Source organism: Equus przewalskii, chromosome 1, assembly GCF_037783145.1.
Source record: "Equus przewalskii isolate Varuska chromosome 1, EquPr2, whole genome shotgun sequence".
Lineage (NCBI taxonomy): Eukaryota > Metazoa > Chordata > Mammalia > Perissodactyla > Equidae > Equus > Equus przewalskii.
In genome coordinates this window covers 49,169,234-49,194,573 of record NC_091831.1, presented here as the reverse complement: position 1 = coordinate 49,194,573, position 25,340 = coordinate 49,169,234, and the positions used below count along the sequence as shown (strand labels likewise).

Genomic DNA, 25,340 nt, shown 5'->3' with positions numbered 1-25,340 from the left:
TCTTAGACATAAGTTTTTTAATCAGGCAGGTGAATACCTAGCAGTGCAATTGCTGTATCATATGGTAAGACTATGTTTAGCTTTTTAAAAAATTGCCAAACTGTCTTCCAAAGTGGCTATACCATTTTGCATTTCCACCAGCAATGAATGAGAGTTTCTGTTGCTCCACATCGTCACCAGCGTTGGACGTTGTCAATGTTTTGGATTTTAGCCTTTCTAATAGATATGTAGTGGTATCTCATCATTTTAATTTCAGTTCCCTAATAACATGTATTGTTCGACATCTTTCATATGCTTACTTGCCATCCGTATATCTTCTTTAATGAGATATCTGTTCAGATCTTTTCCCCACTTTTAAATTGGGTTGTTTCTTTTCTCATTGTTAAGTTTGGAGAGTTCTTCGTATCTTTTGTATATAACTTCTATATCAGATATGTTTGCAAATATTTTCCCCCAATCTGTGGCTTGTTTTTTCATTCTCTTTCACGGAGTAGGTATTTTTAATTCTAATAAAGTCCAATTTATCAATTTTTTATTTCATGGATCTTGCTTTTGATGCATCTAAAAACTCATTGTCAAATTTAATGTCAACTAGGTATTCTGTTTTCTTTTGGAAGTTTTATAGTTTTGCATTTTATGTTTCTTCTAGAAGTTTTATAGTTTTGTGTTTTGTGTTTTTGAGTTAGTTTTTGTGAAAGGTGTAAGGTCTAGGTGTAGAACAATTTTTTTTTTTTGCAATGAACGTTCAGTTGTTCCAACACCATTCATTCAAAAAACCATCCTTTCTCCATTGAATTGCCTTTGCTTCTTTGTCAAAGTTCAGTTTACTCTGTTTGTGTGGGTTTGTTTCTGGGCTCTCTGTTCTATTCCATTGATTTATGTGTCTATTCTTTTGACAATACTATGCTGTCTTGAGTGCCATAGCTTTCCGATAAGTCTTGAAGTCAAGTAGTGTCAGTCTCAAAGTTCATTCTTCTTCCTCTTCAGTATTGTGTTTGCTATTCTGGGTCTTTTGCCTTTTCATATAAACTTTAGAATCGATTTGTCCATATCCACAAATTAGTTTGCTGTGATTTTGATTGGAATTTCATTGAATCTGTAGATAAAGTTGGGAAAAATTGACGTCTTAATAATATGGAGTCTTCCAATCCTTGAACATGGAATATCTCTCCCTTTAGTTAGATCTTTGATTTCTTTGTCCCTGATACTTTTCTTTGTTCTAAAGTCTGCTTTGTCTGAAACTACTATAGCTACTGCAACTGACTTCTGATGAGTATTACAATTAGTGTTAGCATGATTAGCATATCTTTTTACACTTCTTAACTTTTAACCTGTCTGTGTCTTTATATTTAAAGTGGATTTCTTGTAGACAACATTTTGGTTGGGGCCTGTTTGTATCTACTTTGACAGTCTCTGACTTTTAATTGTAGTATTTAGAAAATTCACAAAGTGATTATTGATATAGTTAGAGTAATATGTACCACATTGGAACTGTTTTCTGTTTGCTGCCCTTTTTCTTTATTTCTTTTTTTCCCTCTCCCCTCTTTTTCTGCCTTCTCTGGTTTTACCTGAACATTTTATATGATTCAATTTTCTCTCTTGTCTTAACGTATGGCTTATACTTCATTTAAAAATTTTTTAGTAGTTGCCCTAGAGTTTGCAATGCACATTTACAATTAATCTACACCTACATTTAAATAACACTGTACTGCTTCTCAGGTAGAGCTGATACCTTATAACAGAGTGTTCCCAATGCCTCCCTCCTGTCCTTATAAAATTATCATTTATTTTACCTATCTATATGCTGTAATCACAAAGAATGTTATTACTATTACTTTGAACAAATATCTGTCTGTTTTTTTAAGTTAATATAAAAGATAGAAGATTTTATTTTATCTAAATTTATTCCTTCTTTGATGCTTTATTTTTTAAATGTAGATCTGAGTTTCTGACCTATATCATTTTGCTTCTCTCTAAAGAACATCTGATGATAAATTCTGTTGACTTTTTTCTTTTAATGTAAGGCTTTTTTCCAGCTTTATCGAGGTATAATTAACAAATAAAATTAGAAGATATTTAAAGTGTACAATGTTATGATTTGATACACATATTCACTGTGAAAGAATTCCCCCCATTATGTTAATTAACACATTGTCACCTCGCACTTTCCCCCCCTTTATTGATGAGGACATTTAAGTTCTACTCTTTTAGTAAATTTCACTTGTACAATACAGTGTTATCAACTATAGTGACCACATTGTACATTACATCCTCAGACTTTATTCATATTATAACTCTAAATTTGTACCCTTTTACCAGCATCTCCCCATTCTCCCACTTCCCAGCCCCCTGTAACCACCATTCTAGTCTCATTTCTGTGAGTCTGACTTCTCAAGATTTCACATGTAAGTGATATCATACAGCATTTGTCTTTGTCTGACTATCTCACTTAGTGTAATGCTTCAAGGCTCATCCTTGTTGTCACATATGGCAAGATTTCCTTCCTTCTCTTGGCTGAATAATTTTCCGCTTTATATATATATAACATCTCTTTATCCATTCTACTGTTGACAGACACTTAGGTTGTTTCTGTATCTTGGCTCTTGTGAATAATGCTGCAGTGAACATGGGGGTGAAGATATCTCTTCGAGATCCTGTTTCCATTTCCTTTGGATATATGCCTAGAAGTGGGATTGCTGGGTTATATGGTTGTTCTATTTTTAATTTTTTAATGAACCGCCAAACTGTTTTCCACAGTGGCTGCATCCATTTACATTATCATCAACAGAACACAAGGGTTCCCTTTTCTTCATGTCCTCACCAACACTTATTTCTTCTCTTTTTGATGATAGGCATTCTAACAGATGTATGGTGATATTTCATTGTGGTTTTGATTTGCATTTACCTGAAATCAGTGATGTTGAGCACCTTTTCACGTACCTGTTAGCCATTTGTAGATCTTCTTCAGAAAAATGTCCATTTTTTGCCCATGTTTTTTTGCTATTGAGTTATGTGAGTTCCTTATGTATTTTGGATATTAACCGCTTATAGGATATGTGGTTTGAAAATATTTTCTCTCATTCTATAGATTGCCTTTTCATTTTGTTGATGGTTTCCTTTTATGTGCATAAGCTTTTTAGTTTGTTATAGTCCCACTTGCTTATTTTTGCTTTTGTTGCCTTTGCTTTTGGTGTCAAATACAAAAAAAAATCATTGCCAAGGCAGGTGTCAAGGAGCTTACTCCCTAAGTTTTCTTCTTGGAGTTTTACAGTTTCAGGTCTTATGTTCAAGTCTTTAATACATTTTGAATTGATTTTTGTGTATGGTGTAAGGTAAGGGTCCAGATTATTATTTTTGCATGTGACACCCAGTTTTTCTGGCTCTATTTATTAAAGAGACTATCCTTTAGTCTCTTTTCAATGGATACAATGAGTAACCTTTACCCATTATATGTTCACCCATTGCATATCCTTGGCTTCTTTGTCATAAATTAATTGACCATATATGCATGGGTTTATTTCTGGGTTCTCTATTTTGTTCCATTGATCCGTGTGTCAGTTTTTGCTAATATCATACTGTTTTGATTCGTATGGCTTTGTAAAACAGTTTGAAACCTGGAACTGTGATGCCTCCAGCTTTGTTCTTCTATCTCAGGATTGCTTTTGCTATTCAGGGTCTTTTGTGGTTCCATACAAATCTTAGGATTGTTTTTTCTATTTCTGTGAAGAATGCCATTGGAATTTTGATGGGGATTGCATTGAATCTGTAGATTGCAATGGGCAGTATGGACATTTTAACAATATTAATTTTTTCAATCCATGAACGCAGAATGTCTTTCCATTTATTTGTGTCTTCTTCAATTTCTTTCATCAATGTCTTACAGTTTTCAGTGTGTAGCTCTTTTATCTCCTTGGTTAAATTCTTTATAGTGCTTTTGTAAAGGGAATTGTTTTCTTAATTTCTCCTTCTGATATGTCATTCTTAGTGTATAGATACGCAACTTATTTTCATATATTGATTTTGTATCCTGCAACTTTACTGAATTTGTTTATTAGTTCTAACAGTTTTTTGGTGGAATCTTTAGGATTATCTGTATAATATTATGTCACCTGCAAATAGAGACAATTTTGCTTCTGTACTACTGATTTGGAGACTTTTATTTCTTGCCTAATTTCTCTGGCAGGACTTCCAGTACTATGTTGAATAAAAGTGATGAGAGTGAAGATCTTTTTCTTGTTCCTGATCTTAGAGGAAATTCTTTCAGCTTTTCACCATTAAATATATGTTAGCTGTTGGCTTATCATTTATGGCCTTTATTATTTTGAGATACATTCCCTCTCTCCCCAGTTTGTTGAGAGTTTTTAACATGAAAAAATGTTGAATTTTGTCAAGTGCTTTTTCTGCATCTATTGAGATGATCATACGATTTTTATCCTTTGTTTTGCTAATGTGGTGTATCATATTGATTGATTTGAAGATGATGAACCATCTTTGTCTCCCTGGAATAAATCCCACTTGACTATGGTATATGATTCTTTTAATGTACTATCAAATTTGATTTGCTAATATTTTGTTGAGAATTTTTGTATATTATGTTTAGCAGAGATACCGTCCTGTAATTTACTTTTCTTGTCTTTGTGTCCTTGTCTGGATTTAGCATCAGGGTAATACTGGCCTTGTAAAATGAGTTTGGAGTGTTCCCTCCTCTTCTACTTTTTGGAAGAGTTTGAGAAGGATTGGCATTAATTCTTCTTTAAGTGTTCGGTAGAATTCACCAGTGCAGTCATCTGGTCTTGGACTTTTCTTTGTTGGGAAGCTTTTGATTATCAATTTAATCTCCTTACTAGTAATTGATCTGTTCAGACTTTTTATTTCTCCATAATTCATTCTTTGTAGGTTGTATGTTTCAAGGAATTTATCCATTTCTTCTAGGTTGTTCAATTTTTTAGGTTATAATTGTTCATAGTAGTCTGTTATGATCCTTTGTATTTGTGTGGTATCACTTGTAATGTCTCCTCTTTCATTTCTAATTTTATTTATTTGAGTCCTCTGTCCTTTTTTCTCTGTTGGTCTAGCTAAAGGTTTGCCTATTTTGTTTGTATTTACAAAAAATCAGCTTTTAGTTTCAATGATCTTTCCTATTGTCTTTGTAGTCTCTTTTGATTTATTTCCACTGTGATGTTTGTTATTTCCTTTCTCCTACTAACTTCAGGCTTAGTTTATTTTCTTTTTCTAGTTTCTTGAGGTATAAAGGTAGGTTATTTATTTGGAATCTCTCTTTTTTTCTCAATGGATGTTTTTATCTCTATAAAATTCCCTCTTAGCACTGCTTTTGCTGCATCCCATAAGTTTTGGTATGTTGTGTTTCCATTTTTATTTGTCTCAATATTTTTTCACCTCTTTTTTATTTCTTCTTTGATCTATTGGTTGTTTAGGAAGATGTTGTTTAATCTCCACTTATTTGTGAATTTCTCCATGTTCTTCTTGTAATTGACTTCTAGTTTTATATCACTGTGATTGCAAAAGATACTGGATATGATTTCAATTTCTTAAATTTATTAAGAGTTGTTTTGTAGCCTAATATAGAATCTATCCTGGAGAATGTTCCATGTGTGCTTGAGAAGAATGTGTATTCTACTGCTGTTGGATGGAATGTTCTGTATATGTCTGTTAGGTCCATCTGGTCTAAAATGTAGTTTAAGTCCAATGTTTCCTTATTGATTTTCTGTCTGGATGATCTATCCATTGTTGAAAGTGGAGTATTGAAGTCCCTTGCTGTTGTGTATTGCTGTCTATTTCTCCCTTCAGATCTGTTAATATTTGCCTTATATATTTAGGTGTTCCTATTTAGGGTACATAAATATTTACAATTGTTATATCCTTTTGATGAATTGGCCTCTGTATCATTATGTAATTACCAGCCCTTAGATGTGTGCTATATTAGAAATATGATCCTAAGGCAGCAGCTTTCAAAGTATGCAAATGGATCTCTTTCAGGGAACAATTGGGAGACAGGAATTTTTGACTGCTTCCTCTGCACTGAGTCCTGAGGCAATTGCTGTTTAAGACGTCTTTCTATCTTTGCAGCAGTCCCTTGGGACTCATGAATGGAAGCCCCCTTGGCTATGAGAGCTAGGCAATTGAGGATTTGTCCCTCAGGTGGCAGTGCAAAAGCTGGGGCACAGATGTGCATACAAGCTCCTTCCAGGCAGATATTGACAACTTTGAGGCGGCTACAGGATGATAATGGTGGAGGTGTCTGTCAGTTTCCCAGTCTCTGGATTGGATTTCAACCAGCCCCTGTATGTGTGCTAAATTAGAATCCTGACTTTTAAGCAGCAACTTTCAAAGTGTGCTGATGGAACCCTTTCAGGGAATGACTGGGAGATGGGCAGTTTTGCCTGCTCCTTCTGAGCTGAGCTCTGGGGGATTAGCCACAGGGAGTTCATTAACAATCGCTCCTTTGTTTGCTATAGTCTTGTGGGTCTTGTGGATGCAAGCCTCCTTGGCTTTCAGAGCTGAGTATTTTTTGGGGCCCATCCCTCAGATGGGAATCTTAAAAGTTTGGGCACTAAATGTGGGATCCAAACTCTTCACTCCTCAAGGAGAACCTGGAAGTTGGGGGCTCCCTCCCAATTGGTATGGCACTATGCTAAGGGTGGGGTTTATGGAGAGAGTGGGTCTCAGCCTTTCCTACCTGTTTCCATGTAAGTTTTTTTCTCATTTGCCCAATGTATAGGAGTCACTTAGCCAATTTCTGGACTTCTTTCAGAGGGAATTGTTTCACGTGTAGCTGTATATTCAGTGTGTCCATGGGAGGAGAGGACTTCAGGGGCCTGCTGTGTTGCCATCCTGGTTGACCTTTCTTGTTAGTTTTTGTTGGCCTGGAAAAGAATCTTTATTTCTCCTTCACTTTTGAAGGCTAATTTTGCTGGATATATAGTTCTAAGTTGTTTGGGTTTTTTCTTTTATCACTTTAAATATTTCACTCTACTCTCTTCTTTCTTGCATGGTTTCTGAACAAAATTATGCTATAATTCTCATTCTTTTTACTCTATAGGTAAAGTTTTATTCTTCCCTGGCTTCTTTCAAGATTTTCTCTTTGTACTTGTTTTTTTCTGGAGTTTGAATGTGATATTTTTAGGTATACAGGTTTTGGTATTTATTCTGTTGGTATTCTCTGAATTTCTGGATCTGTGGTTTGGTATCTTTCATCAAATTTTGAAATTTCTTGGCCATTATTACCTCAAATTTTCTGCTCTATTGTCTCTTTCTTGTTTTTCTGATATTCCAATTATGCTATGGTACACCTTTTGGCATTGCCCCACAGTTCCTGGATATTCTGTTCTTTATTTTGCATTTCATTGGGAAGTTTCTACTGATCTATCTTCAAATTCACTGAGTATTCCTTAGCTGTGTCTCGTCTGTTGAAGATTCCATCAAAGTCATTCTTCATTTCTGTTACAGTGCTTTTTCTTAAATTTCTAGCATTTCTTTTTGATTCTTTCCTAGAGTTTTCATCTCTCTGCTTACATTATTCATCTGTTCTTATATGTTGTCTACTTTTTCCATCAGAGCTCTTAACATATTAATCAAATTTATTTTAAATTCCCAGTTCGATAATTCCAAAATCTGTGTCTTATTGGAGTCTGGTTCTGATGCTTGCTGTGTCTCTTCACACTTCCTTTTAGTGTTCCTGTGATTTTTTTTTTTTTTTTTGGTTGAAAAGCAGACACAACTTCAGGTAAGAGCTGAGATAAATAGGCCTTTTGCATGAGGTTTTATGTTAATCTGGCTATGAGTTAGGCTGTATTGGATGTTTGTGGTAGCTGTAGGTGCCATGGACCTTAAATTCCTCTAGTGTTCTCAATTTTTGTCCCCACTATTGTCTTTGGGTTTCCCTAAGAACTTCTTCTTAAAGAGTATGAACCTTGCTGCTCTTTCAGCTGTATCCATTGTTACACTGGAGCTTTTTTGACAGGGTGGTAAGGAGTGGGTTAGGAGTAGTGTTCTATAATCTTAAGATTAAATCTCAGTTTTTAGTCGGCCTATGTTCCTGGGATGTGAGTTTCACAAGAGCTTCTGACCTTTTTTCCCCTCTCTCTGCCCTCCTTGGGTAAGACAGGAGGCTAGAGAACGCCAGGGTTGGGTAATTTGTCTTTTGCCTATTTAAGACAAGGCTCTGCTAAAGTCTTTTTCAGTGAAGAGTAGCCCTTTGTTATGGAGAAGACACTGAGCATCTTTTTAGATGGTTATTTTTCCCCTGCCCTTGCCAAAGATTTGAGACAATTTTTCTTGGCTCTTTATTGGTGAGGTTCCTAGAGGTAAAATCCATGAAAGTGTGTGTGTGGGGGGGGTCTCCCTAAAACTGCAGCTCCCAAGAATGTCTTATTCTCAAGCTAGTCTGCACTTGGCCAGCAATTCATCAAAATAAGTATTTAAGTGTTCCTACCAATTTATGGCTCCAGCGGCTCTTGCTCTGGACAAGCAGATCTTGGCAGTGTTTCTTTGCATCCTCCTGTCTCTTGAGATTTCAAAGTAGCTGTGTGCCCTGTGACCTCAATTCTCTGATGGTCTAAGAAGACTCACTAAGTTTGAGTTTGCTCTGCTTTTTCTTATTCTAAGGGTGCAAGTGACAATTTCTAAGCTCTTTATGTGTTGGAGATAAAACCAGGAAGTCTCTTAACATGCACTTTTTAAACTTTAAAAACTTATTCAAACAAGAGGTTTTGACAAATGGCCCTCTATAAATCTAAGGTGTAATTATTGTTAAAATTATGTGAATTTGATAGATTGTTGTCATCTTGGAAAAGGAGGAAAGAAATTGCTGTTTGAATGATGAAATAAGATATTTTTTTCTGCTGTCTGGGTGGGCTTGATAAAGATGTGCCCTCAGTAAAGAGCACATGTAAGCCTTCTGCATCTGAGTTGAAGCTAATTGGAGAGACGTGATGTTTTATCATAATTAGATTATAAGTGTCAATGCATGGGTCACTTATCCCCCTCTGGAAAAAGCTTGCAGAGAGAGACCATTAAAAATCTTCCACCTTTGGCAAAATGTACAGCAAATAAAGTGACATTTCCCCTGGCCCTTCCTCCATCTGTGGGCATCAAAAAAAGAGAAGTGAAAATGGAAAATAATGGCATATCTAAATGGTTAGGATGTACACTCAAGCTTACTGGCTGGAAAATTACCACAAGTGTGCACAGGCAGAGGAGTTTAATGGAAAGGAGGGTCACCCTAATTTATTTCAAAATGTGTCTGTAGTCCTATCAGTGAGAAATAAAACATGTCAACCTGATAACATGAGTGGATATTCAACTAGGCTATGAGACAACCATGAAATTCCAGACTGAGAAAGACCTGTAGGGGAACAGGGTACTGATTTCTTCTGTTAGATTTTATCAGAAGCAGCCAGAGGGCAGCACAGCAGTTTGGTTTTAAATGCCAACATAGCTGTCTAAATGGACCCTTATGCCAAAGAAATGAACTACAGATGGTGTTTCTTATTCAAGGTTCACAGATGCCTCCCACAAACACCAGACAAAGATATAGTCAGGCATTCAAATGAGAATAAGAATAAACATCTAGAATTCAGAGAAGCTGTTTGAAAAAAAATGGCAGTAAAACTTTGATCAGCTGATCATAGGAGGTAGCAAAAGACCAGCTATATGGAAGGTAGGCAGATTTATAAAATAGCACCCTATTGAATAGACCCTCCAATCCTAAATAGAACACAAATCTTCTTAGACAAGTGAAAAGACAAAGTAGTTATTGTATGCATATAATTTTTTAAAGTTCACTGCCCCAAATATCATTTAGAAACTGTTTTAAAGTTGGTTAGCTTTTCACAATGGCTTGCATTTCTGCCAGTCTATTTTCAGAAATAATCCCTGAAAAATTAAAGTATAGAATGATGATCCTGAACCCATAAAACCAGATTTAATTCCATTCACCATGTTCGCACTTTCAAGAATGACTCATAAATTTCAGAAATTTTATTTTTGCAAAAGTTGTTTCTGCCTAATCCTTAGGTAATCAGAAAATCTGATTAACGGGAACATTCCATTATTGTTTAGTATTTTGGTTAATGTTTTCCTTTTATCTATTGTCTTTTAGCCTGGGCCATAGTCAAGTAGAAAGTCAGTTAGATTCAAGGGAATTTGGGGATGTAGCATTCAGTCTATGAAACAAAGTGGGTTAACATCAAAATAAATTCTCCTTAGTTTATAGCAACATAATAAATTTAAACCAAGCTAACAATCCTATTGTTATTGCATCACTCTGTAATCATAAGCTATTGTCCAGGAAGGGATTTGATATATAAACACATAGGGCATTTTTTTTCTGAACCCTAAATCAGGGTACATCATAAGTGTGATAATACTTTTTGCAGAGAATGACAGATTATTCAAAATGTTGGACTCTCCTAGAAAAGTTCAGGATGGAGAGTTACTGTATCCACCACTACTCTTTTCCACTGACTTGAAAAAGTTTGAAAACTGATGAAGAGGCTGCCAAATCCAGTCATTCATTCATTTAAGGTTCAGCCTTTTCAGATGTCCAGGCATTCAAACATAGCAGAAGGTCATCTGGTTTGAGTAGCTTGGTTTCTGCTGGACACGTGTGCAAAGCACTTTTCCCAAATGGAAGATGGGCCTCTTCTTAAATGTCACTGTGATGGAGAAGCATGTTTTTCCTTTTCTGACAGATGCCTCACTCAAGTCTGGGTTGCAGTCATTCCACCAACTGGCTTTGCACCAAATGAAGTTTTCTGACCAGTCCAGAATCTGTAATTAACAAAAGCAAAATGCTTTGCTTGCTTCTAATTCATGTTAAGGTCAACCAGTGGAAACAATAGCTCTGGCCAATTTATGAATGCCCCAGAATGTCAGTACTTACTCATTTTGGAAAAGGGAACAGATAAAATAACAAAGATGGAGGCAAGTGTTCAAGCCCTGGTATTTTGATTTGTTTTCTTGTTAGACCTTTTTTTTCCTTAGGGAAGAGCTCATGTGTCTTGCACTCTTTCAAAACACGAATGTGAAGACAAGACTATGCTTAATTTGATGACATATGAAAAGCTACTTATGGATTTTTAACATTTTGTATTTTAAAGTGGTTATTCCTGTTATTATTAATAATGTTACCATCAGCAGGTCTGGCTTCATCTTTTTTTCATGTATTTAATTCCTTCACTGAATAAATATTTCTTAAGCATCCATAAGTGCAAAGCACTGATAGCATGACTGCTCTCCCTTCCCCTGCTTATTCATCTCCCCTTTTCAGGCAAACCTTAATAACCACCAGTCATTTTGGGCATGCATTATTATCTGTTAAATAGCAAGTGTTTACTGTTAAAGGATAAAGGAAAATAAGTATAGACCTTTCCATGGCTTGAGCACAGTCCTGGGGTAAAAAAACTCTCTCTGTGTGAATGTGTGTGTGTGTGTGTGTGTGTGTGTGTGTGTGTGTTTATGTTTGCATCAATCCACCTCTGCTTTCAGCATCTCCAAATATACCCTCTCCTGGTACCTTATGTCTCCTTCCTTTCTCTGCTGAATACCTGCATCCCAGACTCAAAGAGCTGAACTAATCTTTCCAAAATATGAGCTAACGGTGGCTTAGCTATAGTCACCCAAAGGATGGTTTCCCATTCATGGGGAATATTTGAAGGGTAAAAAACCTTTGAAATTCAAGGCAACAAATCTCTAATACTAGAATTTCAGATTACTTGAGGTCTTGGTGGAGACGGATTTCTTTTTGGCCAGCAGACTGCCTGGCATGTGTCATTTCACACCAATCAATCCACCGCCCATTCTGCCTATAATTAAAGCATCATTGACCCTCTTGGTTTACAGAATTGGACAGCTCAAATTTTTTCAGACTCTGGCATGTACATCTTCTGGATGTGGTGTATTCAACTGAGGTGGGAGAGGAAGGGAAGAATTCACTCAAGCTATGCTTAAGAGTCCAAGTGTTAATTCTTTCAAGAACAGCTTCTTTGGGGCTTGGATTCTGCACTAGCTCCAGGTTTGACATCTGGAAGTTACAGGCTATATAGCACTTTCAGAGCAGAGGCTGAGTCTTATGAACCTAAGAATCCTTCAACATCCCTTGTAAGAATAGGTGCTCAATAGCTCTGTAATGACTGAGAGTTGTAAAGGCAGTTAGTGGTTGCTCTGCTCCTCAAAGAGAAATATATTTCCCCTCATTTTTGTGCCTGTGTGAATCTAAACATGAGGCACCAGTAAACTAAGAATGATTACTTCCTTTCAATTTCTCAGAGATGATGAAGATTATTTTGGGTTAGGACTTAAGTATTCAAAATAGATTATATCTACAGCATTAAAAATCCATGCATTTTAAAAACAATTTGGATTTTTTAAACTTTTGGTAAAACAAACAAACACAAAAGCAAAAACCTAGACAGTGATTGTTTTGATGTAATACCATATTTTATCCTTCTAATGAGAATCATTTCATCATTTTTCTTTCTGATTATGGAAGTAGCAGAGAAAAAATTAAAACCGCAGAAAATTGTTTTTTTAAAAATTTACCATCTGAAAATAACCACCATTAGTATTTTGCTGTAGAACCTTCCATTTTTTTTCAATAAATATTGACATACATCTCCTTTTTAAAATTTTTACATGGATGGAATCATATAAAAACATACAGTTTTGTAACTGACTTTTCTGTCCTACATGTACTTGGCTTTGCATGTTGATAGCATCTAAATGGCCATATGGAAATTCCATGACACAAATTTACAGAGACTGGTGCACATTTATGCTGTTATCATAGTTTTATTGCTACTAACACAACATTTGTTGAAACTTCTTCCTCCTGACTTGCTTCCAGAACGTGCTTCAGGCCTCTGAAGTAAGGATGTAGAGTGAACGTTATAAATCACTGAGTGTTCAACCTGTGTGCCGCGCCTGGGCCACTACTGATTCTGGTTTTTAAGAGCTATCTGAATTCTCAGGCCCCTGCCTTGTTTGGAAAGGAAATGCTGCCCCTCATAAACGGGGCAGTGCTCTTTGAGAAACTGAAATTAGCTTTTCAGGCAGCTTAAAAAAATGCGTATCTTGCTTCCCACCCCCTGCTTCGTCTCCTGCTTATTCTGAAGGATTTGGAAATCCTTTTAACATTTCTCTACAGAGCTTTACTTTTCCTACAGAAACATTCCACTTTTCAGAAATACCAAATAAATATTTGTTGAAATCTGTGTCACGATGAATTTTCTACCTGCTAATAATAATATTCTCTTATGTGCAGTAGGAGTGGGACATTTCAGATTTAGGAACAAGGATTTTTCTGCAGGAGGACTTGCCATGTGGGTTCGGCTTGTGGGTTGTTCTTCAATTATCTTTTTTTGGAAATAAATCCATTTGCTGACTTAACTCCAACTTGCATTACTCTGATTTTGCTGCCGAAGCAGGAGGAAAAACTAGTTTCTCTAAATACTTTTATAAATATTTTATTGGATTATGTTTTGACATCACAGAATTCTACCTTCTGGCACGAGAAGGAATTTAGACAGTGCATAGATCCTTAACCTGGGACACTTGAATGAACTTAAGGGGTCCATAAACCCACAGAAATAACTTGCAAATGTGTGTGCGTGCGTGCGTGTGTGTGTGTGTATCCATTTCTCTTGCAGACAACGTTCGAAGCTTTCATTAGATTCCCAAAGGAATCCATGATGGAAAAAATAGTTAAAAATCATTCAAAAGTCCTCATTTTAAAAAGGAACAAACTGAAATCCAGAAATCTGGCCTAAGGTCAGAGAGCTAGTTAGAAAAAAGTACAAGTTCTACTCCCCTCTGAGTTCTCCTTGTGGGCAAGTGGGGCCAGTTTTGTGCAGTGATCTGCTGGCCAATGTTTAACAATTAGCTCTCAAAAAGAAGTATACATATATGTACAAATGAAAAATCATTATAAATTTCTTGATATAAAGGACATATATCATACCATGTACAAATAATAAAATAATACAAAACATTTTATTATAAATTCCATACGCCTGTAACTTCAGTGTGACTTGCTACTTGCAAAATCTGCTATGAGGTTTTATCATTCTACAGTCAACAGCAGTGTCACATGCTCAGACTGTGACAACTATCCAATTCAGGCAACAAGTCACTCACCTCATTGACAGTGGAATATAGTTACAATATAAATGCTGAATATACAAAAGTGAAACAACTCATTTGACAACGAGGTAAGTGACTTCTTGGCTGAAACTGATGATAATTTTCAAGTACTGTAATACTGATAATCTAATGAATATAGAAACCCAGATTTTTCAGTTCAATTGCATTTTTTAAAACATTTTGTTCAGCACTTTTTTTTACGCCCAGACCATCAATAAAACTATAAGTCAAGCCCCAATTTGTAGTGTTTATCAATTTCCATAGTGTAAATAGTTCCATCATGGAAGATTTCAAGCTTTCACTGAAACCTCACTGGACCAGACTTTGGGAAGAGATGCCTGGTAGCACAACTTTATGTAAAATTTTCACTCTTCAGAAACAATGGATGTAAATTTCCTCAATAGCATAGCTAACAGTAAAATGTAATAAAGTGATTAGGAAGTGATGATCTTTTAGTATTTACTACCCTTATTTTTAATGTAATTTATTTAATTGTGTTTGTATAATTTAATTTAATTTTTTTTTTTTTGGTGGGGAAGATTAGCCCTGAGCCAAGCTTCCTCTATTTTATGTGGGATGCTGCCATAGCATAGCTTGACAAGTGGTGCTAGGTCCATGCCCTGGATCTGAACCTGCAAACCCCAGGCTGCCAAAGCGGATCATGTGAACTTAACCACTACACCACCGGGCCAGCCCCTATAATTTAATGTTTACTAATGATTGAGTTTAACAACCAGCTTGCAAAATTCCTGAAATTTTAGCAATTGGCTGTCCTGAGACAGTTAAAGCCACATCTAGCCCACCACTGGTTCTGTCCCTGCAGTGGTTTACCAGGCCCTGAGCTGAGTGTGGGAAAGGAGCAGAGCTGGGCTAACTGAGTCCCAGGAATATGGAGCATGAGGGAATAAAAACAGTATGTGTGACAAAGACAGGATCTAAAACCAAGGAGACTCTGAATAAAGTGACCCATTCCAAGAGGTTATTAAAGAGAATGAGATAAATCTATAAGTAATAAAGTAGACAGCTGTCCATGATTTATTTAATATAGTTTACTTACCAATAAAAACACATTGTTTTTAAGTGTCTATGCCTAGGTGTGTCTGTGAGTGTAGTGGTGTGTAGAAGTCTGCGTGCAGATGCACCCCCAGACTATTAACTGTGTCTAACTGGAAGATTCAGTAGGGAGAGGGAAACTTTTGTTTTTTACTTATTACAATTATTTTTCAATGAACACTTGTATGTAAAGAAATGGCAATGGCAGAGCAAAATAATCAAAACAGAAAAAAAATAAAGGACTAAGCCAAAATATAAGCAAATAATCCGACAAAAGTTATGGTAAGAAGCCAAGAGTCTATAACCAGGGAAAATCCACAGAGAGTAAGAAAATGAGTAGATTCTAAAAGGCAGCAGGAGACAAATCCTAAAGAAATTTCCTTGATACTGAAATACAGACCCAGCTTCTCTTCTGTGGAGAAGCTGCAGCCTTCATGCTGGGAAGAAAGAGACGTGCTGGCAGTAAAAATCCCTGTTGCCATAACCAGCTGCTGTACTTTCCTGGTTCTTTTACCCATTTTTTAACAAAGAGCAATGGCATGGTGAGTGGAAGCTCTGTTGCACATCTTATGTAACAATTCCTTTTACTAGAATTGCCAGACAACTGATTCTAGTAAGATGAGGAACTGGTGCTGGAGAAAAGTGGGTGTGGCCAGGGAGTTGCCTGTGACAGGGAGCCCTGTGTGTTTGAGATAGAAGTGAATTAGGACAGCAGCACAGCAGTGAGAAAAACAAACAATGCGGTGGAGAGCCGGGCAGAATTAAGCAACTTCCATGAGCAGATAATTTGAGAAGGGAGGAAGATGTCTATGAACGATTTTTCAGGGAACTTTCTGGGGATGCTGTGTAAAATTCCTACACTGCTTCTTTAAGGAAAACTACTATATGATGGAAATTGTTCCTCAAGGCCTGTAGACTGTTCTTTCTTTTAATATGACTCCACTCAAAGACTGGACCACAGGGGCTGGCCCCGTGGCCGAGGGGTTAAGTTCGCGCACTCCGCTGTAGGCGGCCCAGTGTTTCGTTGGTTCGAATCCTGGGCGCGGACATGGCACTGCTCATCGGACCACGCTGAGGCAGCGTCCCACATGCCACAACTGGAAGAACCCACAACGAAGAATACACAACTGTGTACCGGGGGGGCTTTGGGGAGAAAAAGGAAAAAATAAAATCTTAAAAAAAAAAAAAAAGAAAAAAAAAGACTGGACCACAATGAGGACCAGTCAGATTGAGTTTGTGAACCCAAAGACATCAGCTGGTGCTATGGGCTTGCATCTCTCTCTACATTTTAAGTTCCTAATGGCTTGATTTTCTTTCCGTTTATTTTGTATCAATTCCTTTATTCCACAGTAGGTGTTTAATACATGCTTGTTGGCTGAGGGGTCAATGCACAGTGACATTTGCAGAGGACCTAAGAAGCTTTCATCTTTCCTCACGCAGAAGCTACAAAAAAGAGAACACAGGCCTTCAAAAAAGAGACTCTGCTCTCTAGTGAGACCAAGAGTTCTGCAGGATGTATAGTAGCTCAGCTCCTTTTTAACTGACATTATATTCAAGCTTTGTTTAAATTACTTATAGTAACCAAATTAAACATAAATTCAGTGTTCCTAATGCCTACCAACTTGACTTTTAAGCCTCATCTCTGTACTAGAAGGAGAACGGAGGTTGGAGTGAGAAGTTCCACGTTTGAACCTCAGTTCTGCCGTGTACTTTGCAAATCTCTGAATTTCTATTTCCTCATCTGTAAAATGGGAATTTAAAAATACCCCTTATAGAGTGGTTTGAAAGTTAAAAGGAGATTGTGAGTATAAGTATGTGTAGCATAGGCATAGAGAAGACCTAAGTATTGCTATGAAATATTATGAACATAATGAGCACAATTTTATTCTAGCAAGTGGTTAGGCAGGACTTGGAAATCAGTTGCCATTTCCTCAGCTGTAAATCAGACCCAAGAACAGAGTCTACTTTGTAGGGTTGTTACAAAGATTAGATGAGATAATCATTCATAGTGCTGTGAACAGACTGTTTACAATGATTAGTGCTTAATAAATGTTAGCTGTAAGTATTAATATTTTCTCATTTAGCATTTTGCAGTATACCATTTGATTTTTAAGATCATAATAATAACTGTATGTGTTAGTGTATATGTGTTAGTTTATATATACACGCATATATGCATATATATATATGCAGATACTGTTAAATAAATGTATACTCCTAGTAAAAAGATTGTGTGACTATTTTCTTATTTTTCATTTTATAACCCTCTACATGACACCTGTATGATTTCCATAATCAAAACTCACATTAAATCTTGTTTAATAACAAAATCACAATATAACCCTGTATTTATGGTCAGTTAATTTTTGATATTAGACATTTCAATGGGGGGAAGAATAGTCTTTTCAACATTGAGGCAACTGTACATCCATATGCAAAAGAAAGACATGGGACCCTCTATACAAATACATAAAAATTAACTCAAAATTGATCAAAGACCTAAATATAAAAGCTAAACTATAAAAATCACAGAAGAAAATATAGGTATACATCCTCATGCCTTTGGATTAGGCAATAATTTATTAAATATGATACCAAAAGCGCAAGCAACCAAAGAAAAAACAGATAAATTGGACTTAATCAAAATTTAAAGTTCTTGTGCTTCAAAGGACGCTGTCAAGAAAGGAAAAAGACATATCATGGAAGGGGAAAAAGTGTTTTCAAATCATGTATCTGAAGTGAAGCTTGAATCTAAAATATATGAAGAACTCTTACAACTTAAGAATACAAAGACAAATTGCCCAATTAAACAATGGCAAAGCCAGATGAATGGATAGACAAAATGTGGTGTATACATACAATGGAATATTATTCAGCCTTAAAAAAGAAAGAAATTCTGACACACGCTACAACATGGATGAATCTTGAGATCGTTATGCTAAGTGAAAGAAGCCAGTCACAAAAAGACAAACAGTGTATGACTCCATTTACATGAGACATCTAGAGTAATCAAACTCACAGAAACAGAAAATAGAGGAGTGGTTGCCCCGAGCTGGTGGGAGGGAAAATGGGGAGTTGTTGTTTGATGGGTATAGAGTTCCAGTTTGGGAAGATGAAAAGAGTTCTGGAGATTTGTTTAACAACAATGTGAATGTGCTTAATACTATTGAAGTGAACTCTTAAAAATGGTTAAAATGGTAAATTTTATGTTATGTATATTTTACCACAATGAAAATAAATAAATAAAATATCATTCAATTTACTTAACTAGGCATTTCTTCAAAGAAGGTATACAAATGGCCAATAAGCATATGAGAAGATGCTCGACATCATTAGTTATCAGCAAACCACAACCACAATGAGATACCACTTCACACCCATTAGCAGGCAATAGTGAAAAAGACAGACCATAATGGTGTTAGTGAGGATGTGGATAAATTAGAACTCTTGTACATCGTTTGTGGGGATGTAAACTAGTGCTGCCTTCTTAGCAAACAGTTGGCAGTTCCTCAAAAGGCAACCATAGGCTCCTGTATAGTCCAGTAATTCTGCTCCTAGGTATACACCCAAGATAAATGAAAATATGCATCTCCACAAAACTTGTACATGAATGTTTGTAGCAGCATTATTCATAACAGCCAAAAAGTGGGAGCCACCCAAATGTCCCTCAAATGATGACTTGGATAAACAAAATGCATATCTATATAATGAAATATTATTTTTCTACAAAAGAAATGAAGACTGATACTGTAACATGGATGAACCTTTAAATCATTATGCCACATGAAAAATGCCAGTCACAAAAAGCCACATGTCATTCCATTTATATGAAATATTCAGAATAGGCAAATCAAAAGTGACAGAAAGTAGATTAGTGATCACCTAGGGCTGATGGGGGAGATTTTGGAGGGAAATAGGAAGTGACTGCTAATGGGTATGGGCTTTCTTTTGGGGTGATGAAATGTTCTAGAATTGATTGTGATAACGTGTGTACAACTCTGCAAATATGCTAAATATCATTGAATTGTATCCTTTAAATGGACAAATTGTATGGTATGTGAATTGTCTCTCAATAAAGCCGTTACAAAGATTGTTATTGGGTGTTTGCGGGGGGGGAGGTGTTTTCTCACCTAAACAGATTTTTTACCTCTCTCTGTTTAGCTAATATAATTTCTCAATATATCCTCTCATGTGGAAGCCACCGGATATAGCTGGTTTGATTTTTCTCCATTCCCTAACTCCACTGGCATCCTTCTGATAGTTTAGTAGCAAAGCCCTCCAGTCTTCAGCAGACATATTTAGGAGGAGAGGACCACCACCACTGCCCACGTAAGCTTTTTAAAGCTCTCTTGTTTTTCTCTTGAATATCTACCTTCCCTGTGACCCAACCAGACTATAGTTGCCACCTCCCCCATCATAGGCCACTACTAAAAAGAAGAAAAAAGGAGAAAACCCTGAAATTCCAGACTGACTGTTAAAGAACAGGCAAACAACAACCTTGGTTGAAGGTTAGTATCTTTTCCCAAACAATCTTTCTCGCTACCTTGGCCATTGGAGTGGAGGAAATGAAGATTTCCTTTTTTGACTTTCCATACTCTGTAATTTAAGAATTCCATCTTATTTAAGGGGATTCCAAAAAAATCAACTTGTTCTTTCCATGCATCATTTAAAAAAAGAAAACAAAAAACTTTGTATCTAAGAACTCTAGCCCCCAAAGATAATCTATTTTATCCTATTTCCATTGCCCTCTTTAGACAAATTGACAATAATGTTTTAATCAAAATGTCTAAGCCCATGGAGCATAGTAAGTGGATTCCTTGTCCTTTTTCACTTTATGCAACCCAGTTAACAGAAACATGAAAGTCAATGAAGTGTATGTAACAATCTGACCTTTGGAGTAGGACTCCAGGCTGAATGCCAAAAACCATAACTGCGTACCTAAATAATTTTGTAATCTTATTTGTACCTATTTTATTCAACAAAATCATTTGAACAGAAATCTGCTGTGAAAATGATATACTACCTTTAAATGCTTCATTGGGAATAGCATTTAAAACACTAATGACAACCATCCTCTTCTACTTTGCACTAGTATTTTGAAGTTCCACCTATAAATCATTGCTAAATGAATTCATTATCTTAAGAGAACCGCATATGTAAATTAGAATGCCATCACTCCATTTTGCTGCATGTAACCTTGTTGACTCTCATTTTCCTTTTGAGATCTATTAAGCAAAGTCTTTGGGGGAAATTTTAATTTGAGATAAAGCTTATATTTCCATTCACAAAAAAAGTAATTCCACACTGGCTATGTCCTAAAGGAACTGGAATCAGCTTAAGATCATTACCATAATTAAGGAAAAGGAGTTTTAGATTTTTATGAACTTAATTTTCATACCAAAAAAGGTAAGAACTCCGGGGGAACTGATATTGGGTACCAGTTGGTTAGAAATCTTCTTCCAAATTAGGGTACCAGAGTCACATAAATTAAAATATAAGTTGACATTGATTCCTTGTTTCCTCTTTTCTCTCTTAGTAGCACATGAGTGAAATAAGAAAATTTCATCTTACTGTAACATAAATTGCCATTTGCTTATAGTGATTATTTGTAGAGCTCCAAAGAGGTAATTGTCTTCAACAGAGTGAATAGTTTTTGAATGAAATACGATTCAGTAGCCTAGACAGAGCATTGTAATATACGCTGAAAGTGAGGCAGGAGGAAATAGATAGTAGGGGGAGGAAAGATACAAGATGTAAGGAAGCTTCTATTACATCTAAGGAGATTGGGCAGTTAGAATAATCAGTCTTGTATTATAAATGTCAAATGAGTGGTAAAGAGAATTAATAAGGTCACATTTTATATGCATTTAAAATTAAACAATATAAAGTCATTAATGACACATGTTTTACCCTCCAAATTTCAAAAAATGTATCCAATTTCACAGCTGGCAGTCTGGGTAAACTGTAAGTTGTATTTCGACTGTGGCAAAATGTTGGTACCACTTTAGCTGGTAAATAGAAATAACCAATGTCTTTTGTCAGAGTTGCTTACTATTGTTTACATACATGAGGTTTGATAACTACTGTGCTATTATTTTAGCACTTGTTATAATTTAAAATGTTTTTACTGTAACAAAGTCACCTAAGTGTTTATTATGCGTGTGTGCTGGTATAAATGCTACTACTAATATTAAAAAGAAAAAAACATGCCTGGAAACCAAGATCTTTGGGAAAAAAAATAAACATGATGAATAAAACACATGAAAGAAACTAAGGCAATCTCCACCCTCCAAGAATTTTTTCTAAAGATAGAGATAATGCTGAAAAAATAAGAAACAAGGGCCAGCCCTATGGCCGAGTGGTTAAGTTCGCGCGCTCTGCTGCTGTGGTCCAGGGTTTCGCTGGTCCGGATCCTGGGCGGGGACATGGCACCACTCGTCAGGCCATGCTGAGGCAGCATCCCACATGCCGCAACTAAAAGGACCCACAGCTAAAATATACAACTATGTACTGGGAGGATTTTTGGAGAAAAAGCAGAAAGAAAAAAAAAGAAACAATTAAAGGAAATCTCCAGTGGTTATAGATTTATACATTGAAAGTATGCATCTCTTCTGTGAGAATATTCACGTGAAAAAATATCAGTTTTTAATTATGTGAGGTCCTCAGATGTATGCTCCTCACATGAAACATGATTGATAGTATTCTCAAGATTCATAGGAAGGACGATATGTCTAGAAAAGGCAAATCTACAGAGACGGAAAGTAGATTAGTTGTTCCTGGAGCTGGAGAGGTGGCAGGGATTAACCGTAAATGAGCTTGAAGGATATTACTAAGGTGATGAAATGTTCTAAAAATGGATTATAATGATCCAAAGTTTAATAACTTGATAAATTCACTAAAGATTACAGAATTGTATTTTTAATATGGGCAAATTTTATGGTATGTAAGGGAAAAAAAAAAAACACAAAACTATGGGAAGGCAAATTACTGTGGCATGGAGTTACCAGTACAAATACAGGATGAACACTGAAGAATGTTTAGGAATTAGATAGTATGTTAATTTTCTATTTCTTTTTAATGACTTAAAAAGACAAAGATGTATTATTTTATAGCTCTGGAGGTCAGAAGTCTAAAATGAGTCTGATGGGACTAAAATCAAGGGATTAGCAGGGCTATTTTTTTCTGTAGGTTCCAGGGAAAATCTGTTCCTTGCTTCTTCCAGCTTCTAGACGCTTCTGACATTCCTTGGCTCCTGGCTGCATCGCTACAATCTTTGCTTCCATTGTCACGTTGCCACCTCCCATACTAGCCATTCTGCCTCCCTCCTGTGAAGATCCTTGTGATTATATTTAGGACCCACGAAGATAACCCAGGATAATCTCCCCAAATCAAGATCCTTAACTTAATCACATCTGCAGGGACCCTTTTGCCAGACGTGGTAACATCTTCATAGGATCTGGGTATTAGGACATGAGCATTGTGGGAGGCTGTTATCCAGCCTACAACAGATGGGTACAGAAGGCAAGGACTCTATTCTTCTTTGCTCTCTTTGTGCTTAGCCCTATACCTAGCCCCTGATTAATATGCATTTGCCACATCCAGGAGAAGAGAAAAGCTACAAGGGTGGGGATGAGTAGTATGTGTCCTGGGGACTCTGGCTAGGTTGTTAGATGTGGACTGAAGGGCAGTTGTAAATGGAGTGGAAAGGCAGGTTGGGGCCATATTGCTGAGTATCAGGGTGTTTTAGACTTCAACTAGTGAGGGACTATTAAAGACTCTTGATTATGGGAAAGAAATGATTATAGAAGATTTTAATAAAAGGTTAATCTGGCGAATACCAACCAAATTGGAGAGGAAATATAGGAGGTGGATGCACGTTTGGAGGCTACTTCAGCAATCCTGCCATGAAACAGTGGGGTTTGGTCCTTAGTTGTTGTGGTCATAAGAAGGACAAGGCGGAAGCTGAAACGATATGAATAAGGAATTGCTGGGCACTTAATAGCTGAGTCACTATAAGGGAGTGTATCTGTGAAGATTGATTGTATCTGTGCTACAAGGAACAGAAATTCCAATATAATTAAATAACAGTTGTTTATTTTCTCCTATAACATGGAGACAGAAGGTAGGTGACTGTGAATTCACATCAAGCACTTTTTCCTATGATCTTACAGCAAAATCCAGGTGGGAGTATCAGGCTATTGGGAATCAGACTGATCTTTTTCAAATAAAGAAGTGGGAAGCATAAATACAAAGTAAACAATGTTTCTCTTCTAAAAGGGAAGGGTGTGGCAAAATGTTTTCTTTAGTAAATTTCAAGGGTTTCTCAGCAATAGGTCATACTTGGCTAGGTGCTCACCATCCTCCGAATGACCTTGGGAGAGGGCAAACGATAAAGTCAGGACTTCTATAAACCTCACAGCCTTGGACTGCTTCAAATCCTTTGCTGTCCACTGATTGTATCTGCAACTGGAGTTGGAAGGTGCGAGGAAAAGGAAATGTGTCTTATAATGGCCATTTAGTGCCTATTAATATAATGATGTAGGGCAATGATCATATCTCCTTTCTCTCTGATATCCTAAGGAGAGAGAAAAAAGAGAGGCTGTCATCTTTGGTGGTCACAAATGGGCAGGAAGGAGAGTAAAAGCCTTTTTATACAAATGTTCTTCCTTTATGATTATACACAGTTGTCTGAAAATCTTTTTAAAGTTCTTATTACAGCAGAAATGACATTGCAGATATGGCCAACTCATAAATTCACAGATAAGAAGAGATTGAATACTAGCAATGATCAAAACATAAGAGGACCTAAACTAATGATTCTGAAATTAACCAAGTCATTGACGATTTGAAAAAATAGATTACGTTCAAGGTATTCTAGGATTATCAATACAGTTATACTAAGCTTTAATTCCATTCTTCACTATAACTTGTACCAAAGGGTACTATCTTGCAGGCTGTCTCTCAATATTCCTTCCAATCTTCGCAGGTGGCAGGTAGGGGAGTTGAGACGTTTTGCTCTCCAGACCTCGCCTTTTCTTCCCAGGTCATTGGGCTCAAGCCCTATCCTACACATGTATCTGAGAGAATTCGTGGTTTAGATTCAGCAGGCAGTAGAAGACCTATGCCTTTTGCTTTAATTCTGTTTTCTCACCTCTGCCTCAGGGGGCTTCAGATGCTAGGTCAAAGGGTATTTTTAAAATTTCAATCCCACCCTTGTCCCTTGAGTAGGAGCCTTACAGGGGCAAGAAGGAAGTAGTGGTCAGCAGATCTTTGTTACATCCTTGGCTGTAACTATCACTAAATACCTTCACATTTAATCATCCTCCATGTAAATCTGTGTGGGCAATTTGGATACCCATGTGGCTATGTTGCACAAAAGATACACACACACATACCCTCTGGCCAGCACCTTGACTCTAGATAGAGTGCTGGAGAAGCTTTGACACATAAGACAAGTAGAGACATACAATAAAGTTTGTTACAGCTTTGTAATAGCAAAAAAATGGAAATAACCTAAATGTCTATCAGTAGGAGAATGGATAAATTGTGGTGTATTCACAGAATAAAATATTATTCAGCAGTGAAAAGTAAACAAGCTAGAGATCCCATACCTGTCATTCATAGAAATACTATGTACATCATGAAAACAATGCTGTATATTTCAATGGATGCACACATATAAATTAAATTGAAAATTGAATTAAATTAAAGTTGAATAAACTTTATTTAAATCAAATAAACTAAATTGAAAATAAGAGACTCTAAATTCAGGAGAATGATTAATTCTGGGTAGCAATAGCAAGAAATAGAATTGTGGAGAGGTATAAAATGGTTTTAATTATAACATTTTAATTTTTTAGGCCGTGTGTGGGATACACATATGTTCATTACATTATTCTATATACATTTTCATAAGCTTGAAATATTTTCTTTCTAAAAATCTTCCAAACCCTAAGAGATGCCAATAATATCACATATTGACCATCTACAAAAAGAGAGAGACCTTTAGATCAAAATACGAGAAATAGCTGCTTTGTCCTCAGGAACTCCTGTATTTTCTCTTCCTTAACAAAGTAATCATGCACTAATAATACTTCCCTTTTCCTTTGCCTGGCAGGAAGCTCAGG

At 36.3% G+C, this 25,340-nt stretch overlaps 1 long non-coding RNA gene across 1 annotated transcript in view; it reads right to left on the bottom strand.

Annotated features, from left to right (window-relative positions):
• Window positions 1-9,984: 9,984 nt before the first annotated feature.
• Window positions 9,985-25,340, bottom strand: part of LOC139082077 (uncharacterized) — a 62,885-nt gene continuing 47,529 nt past the window's right edge. Inside the window, exon 2 of the long non-coding RNA XR_011537789.1 lies at window positions 9,985-10,791. This is a non-coding gene — a long non-coding RNA (uncharacterized lncRNA). The remainder of the gene's footprint in view (window positions 10,792-25,340) is intronic.